This window comes from Triticum dicoccoides, chromosome 5A (assembly GCF_002162155.2).
Source record: "Triticum dicoccoides isolate Atlit2015 ecotype Zavitan chromosome 5A, WEW_v2.0, whole genome shotgun sequence".
NCBI classification, from domain to species: domain Eukaryota; kingdom Viridiplantae; phylum Streptophyta; class Magnoliopsida; order Poales; family Poaceae; genus Triticum; species Triticum dicoccoides.
Window position 1 is genome coordinate 505,843,759 of NC_041388.1, and position 6,275 is coordinate 505,850,033.

Genomic DNA, 6,275 nt, shown 5'->3' on the forward strand with positions numbered 1-6,275 from the left:
TCTTCATCACCATGGTATGGGGGTAAAGTCCTTGACGTTGAAGATGTCGCTTACGTTGTACTTATCACATGGGATGTCGATCTTGTACGCGTTGTCATTGTAACAGATGAGCACTTTGAAGGGTCCATCTGCTCACGATAGAAGCTTGGACTTGCGCTCGTTGGGGAAGCAGTCCTTGAGGAGATGTAGCCATACTAGCTCGCCTGGTTTGAACACCATGGGGGTCTTGTTGATGTTGAGCTTGGTGGCGAGACGGTGTACTTGATGTTCGATCATGGACCTTGTATCTTCATGAATCTTCTTGAGATAACTTGCTCTTGGACTTGAGTCCATGTTTGCATGTTCTTGGAGTGGTAGAGGAAGGATGTCCAAGGGCGACAAAGGGTTGAAGCCGTAGACGACCTCGAAGGGGGGCTTGCCGATAGTCGAGTGCCTTGCGCGATTATAGGCGTACTCGGCAATGTGTAAGAACTCCTCCCACTCCTTGATGTTCTTCTTGATCAACAAGCTTAGGAGAGTAGATGGCGTCTGGTTGATGACTTCCTTTGGCCATCGGTTTGAGGATGATAGGCCGTCGAGAATAGTAGCTTGATTCCGAGCTTGGCACATAGGGTCTTCCAAAAGTAGCTTAGGAACTTGACGTCGCGGTCCGACACAATGGTCCTTGGCACTCCATGTAATCTCAAGATTTTCCTACAAAAGAGATTTGCAACATGTGAAGCATCGTCTATCAAATTGCATGGGATGAAATGTGCCATTTTTTTGAATCAGTCCACAAAACAAATACTGAATCCTTGCCATTTTGAGTCCTAGGTAATCCAGGCACAAAATCCATGCTAATATCTTCCCATTGTTGATACAGAATAGGAAGGGACATATGTAAACCATGAGATTGAGCTTGTGACTTAGCTTTGCGGCATATAGAGCACCAATTGGTGAAGCGTGCAACACTGCCAAACATCTTTGGCCAAAAGTACTTGAAGGAGAGTGTGGCAAAGGTCTTGTCACATCCGAAATGTCCCATAAGTCCTTCGTCGTGAGCCTCTTGCAAAAGTAACAAATGAAGAGAAGACTCGGGTACACAAAGTTTGTTAGAACACATAAGATAACCTTTCTTAAGGTAATAGTGCTCCCAACAAGTGTTAGCAAGGCATTCGGCATAAGGAATCGCAAACGAAGGATCATGTGCATAGATCTTTAACATGCTCAAAGCCACTAACATTCAATTAAAGTTGAGTAACTAACATGAACTTGCGAGAAAGAGCATTCACCACAACATTCTCTTTACCCTTAATGTACTTGATCACATAAGGAAAAGATTCAATAAATTCACTCCATTTAGCATGTCGATTGTTCAACTTTGTTTGACCTTTAAGGTATTTAAGCGTCCCATGATCGGTATGTATGGCAAATTCATGTGGGCGAAGATAATGCTCCCCAACATGCATTAATCACACTAAAGCACATAATTCCTTGTCATAGATGGGGTGGTTAAGTTGGGCGCCGGATTTTTTTTCCACTAAAATATGCAATGGATCGCTTTTCTTGTATCAAAACTCCACCAATACTATTTCCACTAGCGTCACAATGCACTTCAAAAGTTTTGTCAAAATTAGGCAATGCAAGAATTGGAGCATGTGTAAGCAAAGATTTAAGCTTGTCAAATGCGGTAGATTGAGAGGGTCACGAAACAAAGGCTGCATTGTTCTTACTCGAGGCATGTAATGGTGATGCAATGGTGCTAAAATCCTTAACAAAGCGATGGTAGAAGCCGGCGAGACCAAGGAAACTACGCACTTGTTGCAAATTTGTGGGTTGTGGCCAAGTTTTAATTGCTTCAATTTTAGACTCATCAACATGAACACCCTTAGAAGACACAACAAAGCCCAAGAAAACAAGCCTGTCAACACCAAAAATGCATTTCTCCATGTTAGCATAAATACACTCATTTCTAAGAACTTGCAAAACGTCCCTAAGATGGGTGACATGATCTTCTAACGATTCGCTAAACACGAGTATATCATCAAAGTAGACCACAACACATATGCCAATGTATTTGCGAAGAACATAGTGCATCACACACATGAAAGTGTCGTGTCCTTCCGATAAGCCCATATGCATAACTAACCACTCGTACAAGCCAAATTTAGTTTTAAAAGAGGTTTTCCATTCATCACCTTGTTGAATGCGAATTTGGTAATAGCCACTTTTAAGATTAATTTTTGAAAAAATGGTGGCACGACTAAGCTCATCTAGCATATCGTCAAGGCATGGAATGGGATGCCTATAGTGAACGGTGATAGCATTTATGGGACAGAAATCGGAACACATGCAAAAACTACCATCTTTCTTAGGCACGAGAATAACCAGAATGACACAAGGACTTAAGATTTCATGTACATGTCCATTGTCAATGAGGTGTTGTACTTTCCTTTGTAGCTCCTTAGTTTCTTAGGGGTTGACACGGTATGGAGCCTTGTTCGGTACTGGTGCATCGGGGATGAAGTCGATGCGGTGCTCGATGTCGCGTAGAGGAGGAAGACCGGGAGTTAGCTCCTCGGGAAATACGTCTGCGAACTCCTACAAGAGATTAGACAACACTAGAGGTAGATTATTAGAGGTGTTAGTCCTTGCCGCTTCGTATTTCCACACTAGGACATAGTGTATGACACTAGTTGGGTTCGCACACACTTCTCTCATGCCTCTTTTGGTGTCTAAAAGCACTAAGTTTTTCTTGTCGCTCATCATGGAGGCACTCATTTTTGGCTTGTGGTGCTCACTCTCGTTTTAGTGGTTCACTCTCTCATTGTTCTCTCCATGGTGGGTGGATGCTTGTTTGTCGGCGATCACTTAACTTGGCGACATAGGTCATAGCATGTACTCCATGCCCTTCATCTTGAAACTATAGTGGTTGGTGTGCCCATTCTGGATGATGCCGCGGTCAAATTTCCAAGGTCTTCCTAAGAGGAGATGGCACACAGACATATGAACCACATCACACTCCAAAGTGCTTCATATGCGCCGATCTTGAAGGAAACTTGCATGGTGTGCTCCACTTGAATGGTGCCGGAGTCGCTAAGCCATTGGACCTTGTAGGGGCGGGGATGCTTCATATTGACCAATTGTAGCTTGGAAGATAGCTCTTCACTTTCCAAATTGTGGCAACTTCCTCCATCGATGATGACCTTCATGGAACGTCCATTGATGCCCTCTTTGGTGTGGAAGATGTGCCAACGTTGGTCTTCGTCTTGTTGGTGTTGAAGTGTCCAAACCTTGGAAACAACAAGAGTGGGGCTTGAATCATTGTCACAAAAGACTTAATAATCTTCATGTTCATTCACTTGCTGGTGCATGGCCATGTGCTCAAGTGCTTCCATTTCTTCCTCACTCATGTAGTCATAGGTGCCGTCATCGTTGGCGATCATGGTGCGCCTAGTGGGGCACTCAAATGTCTTGTGGCCGCGGCCTTGACATGTGAAGCATTTGATGGAACTCATCTTGACGGTCTCATTCGTTGGAGTAGATAATGATGAAGATCTCGGCTTGAAGTTGCTTGTAGTAGGAGGACAACTTGAAGATCTCGATATTTTCTTGTAACTTGACTTATCGTTGTTGCTTGGTGATGCTCTAGTCGACGTAGGAGGTGACTTAGTTGTGGAAGCTTGAGTGTATGAGACGTAGGTCTTGGAAGAGTACTTAGCATATTTGAAGTCATCTTGCACTTGTCGCTCAGCCTTGGTCACTTGGTGAACTACCTCAAGAAGGTTGGAGTATGGTTGGAAGTCGGCAATCTTTTTTATTGGGTGATTGAGACCATTCAAGAAGCGTGCCATAGTTTGCTCGTCATCTTCCTTGACATTGGCTCGTATCACGGCAATCTCTAATTCTTGGTAGTATTCTTCCACCTTTTTCATGCCTTGCTTTAGAAGTTGCAACTTCTTGAAAATATCGCGTGTGTAGTGTGTAGGCATGAAGCGAGCTCTCATGACATCCTTCATTTGTGTCCAAGTCGTGATGGGTAGTTCGCCTTTCTCCCTTTGTTTCTCAATCACTTCTCCCAACAAATGAGGACGTAGTCTTGAAACTTGAGGGAGGCCATAGCGATTTTCTTCTCCTCTTCGTAATTGTGAAGACAGAATATCTTGTCGACCTTCAATGCCCATGAGATATACTCCTCTGGATTGTTGCTTCCGGAGAACTTGGGCATTGTGAACTTGAACTTGCCATAGCATTGTTATTCATCATGTGGATGATGGTGATGTCGGACTTGGCAAGGAAAAACATCTTCAATTTCACGCTCCTCTTGATAGACTTGCCGATTAGGTCAAGGCATTTGCGTTTGGTTCCTTCTTTATTATTTCTCTTCATAGCGAGTAGTTTCATCTTGTCGTTCTTGGTGAAGTGCTTCTTCTTGTTCACGCACTTGACGGTTGCGTTCATTGATGGCTCTAGTGGCCTTGCAGAGTGCGCTTGTGATTCAAGTGCTTGTTCGTCACGGCTTTGTTGCTCTTGCCGGAGTGTGTCGCCGTTGTGAGGTGCTTCACATGGACATTGTGGTTGTCGAGGTTGCTCTTGGTCCACGGTGTCTTATTCTTGGTGTCACGCTTTTTCACGTGTTCGTACTGGGTCTTGCAAACCATTGCCATGGAATGTATTTTGGTTGTTGTTGCAGCAAGGTGAGCGAGCTCGAGGAGGACTTGCATCAGAAGAAGAGTAGACCGAAGAGTCTCGACTTGAGTGGAGCCATCTTAACAAAGAAGTTGTGGAGGATGAGCGGCTCACGATCATGTTGCAAAATTCCTCCATTTGAGTGTTGAGCTTGGTGTCAAGATAATCCCGATTTCTTGCTTCCGATTGGCGTAGGTCGGTGGCGAGTTGCTCGATGTGATCACTCAAACTTCACTTTATTTATGAAGAACTCGTTGGGCGACGAGGAAGTGATTTTTTGGTGACATAGTCGTGTTCATCATCTTGATCCTCTAAGAGTGGGTTCGCCTAAGCGCTTGGCCTATCCATCATAACCAAGTGGTGGTGAGTAGGAAAACGAGAGAACAATACCAAAGTTACCTTTTCCGAAGATTGAGGATGTATCGAGTATCACTCAACTTAATGCAATAATAGGAGAATTGGTAACATGTTTTATTTTCTCACACCTACAAGTAAAGGCTTATGGAGTAGCTTGGTTAGGAAGAGTGGCACAAAATTCAAGCAAGTGTTAGCCAAGATATTGATAATGTTGAAAAGATGCACAAATTGCAAGTAAGACAAATAGATGTATCATTAGAACACACACACACACAGAAGATAAGTGGGATCCGCACAACCAAGTAATGAGCTCAAAATGTGGAACCACAGAAAATGCTCTAGCTGTACAGATACTAGAGAGATGCTAGCTCAATTGCTCAAATGGGCTAGATACGCTTGTGCACCAACCTATGAGAGAAACATGTCGTCTACAATCCCGAGTATGCTTATGTATGTATTGACCAAGATGATGGAACTATGCAAAATGGCTCAGTGCCATTTCTTACAAGCTCTTTGTTTCTATTTTCTTTTGCTTAAAAGCTTTTTTTTACTATGGCGCAATACAAGAAATGCGAGCCGATATAGGAGACAAAGAAGTATGGTATGCACGGGAGAGACTTATGGCACGATGATGATAGCAAGAAGAATGCATGCTAAATGTAGCTATGTGGTATAGGAATATCACTAAGGTGCACAAAGAACGTGGCCTGGAAATTCTCAACTCGCTACTGTCGATGGGTAAGTGACGTAAAAGGCTCGAGGCTATCAATGCAATGGCAAGGAATTAGTACAAGATGTCATCGAGGTTACCGTCCTTGCTTACGGTTAGTATAAAGATGGAATGGTCGTTGTCGATGTCAACTCCGAGGCAATGATGAGTGCCGGTGATGTCGAAGTAGAACCGTTCTGAAGTAGCTAAAACATCTTAGGACATGGTGCACCGCAACCCAACTTCTCAAACACCAACGGGACATAGTGCGGAAGACAAATGGCGGTGGTAAGATGGCAAAAACATGCAAATGGCTTGTTGTCGAACTAGACTGAAGGGGTCGTGCGGTAAGTTGTGCCCGTGTGCACGGGGTCCCAATGGCCTGTGCGCATGGGGTGTTCCGCCTGCGAAAGAACACACCCGGATCCGCGGGTAATCTCCAAAATTCAGCCAAATTTAACGGTGGGATGGCTGGGAGATGGTGGTAAGGGGTAGATCCACCTGTCAAACACGAAATTCATGGACCAAACAGTAAAATCTC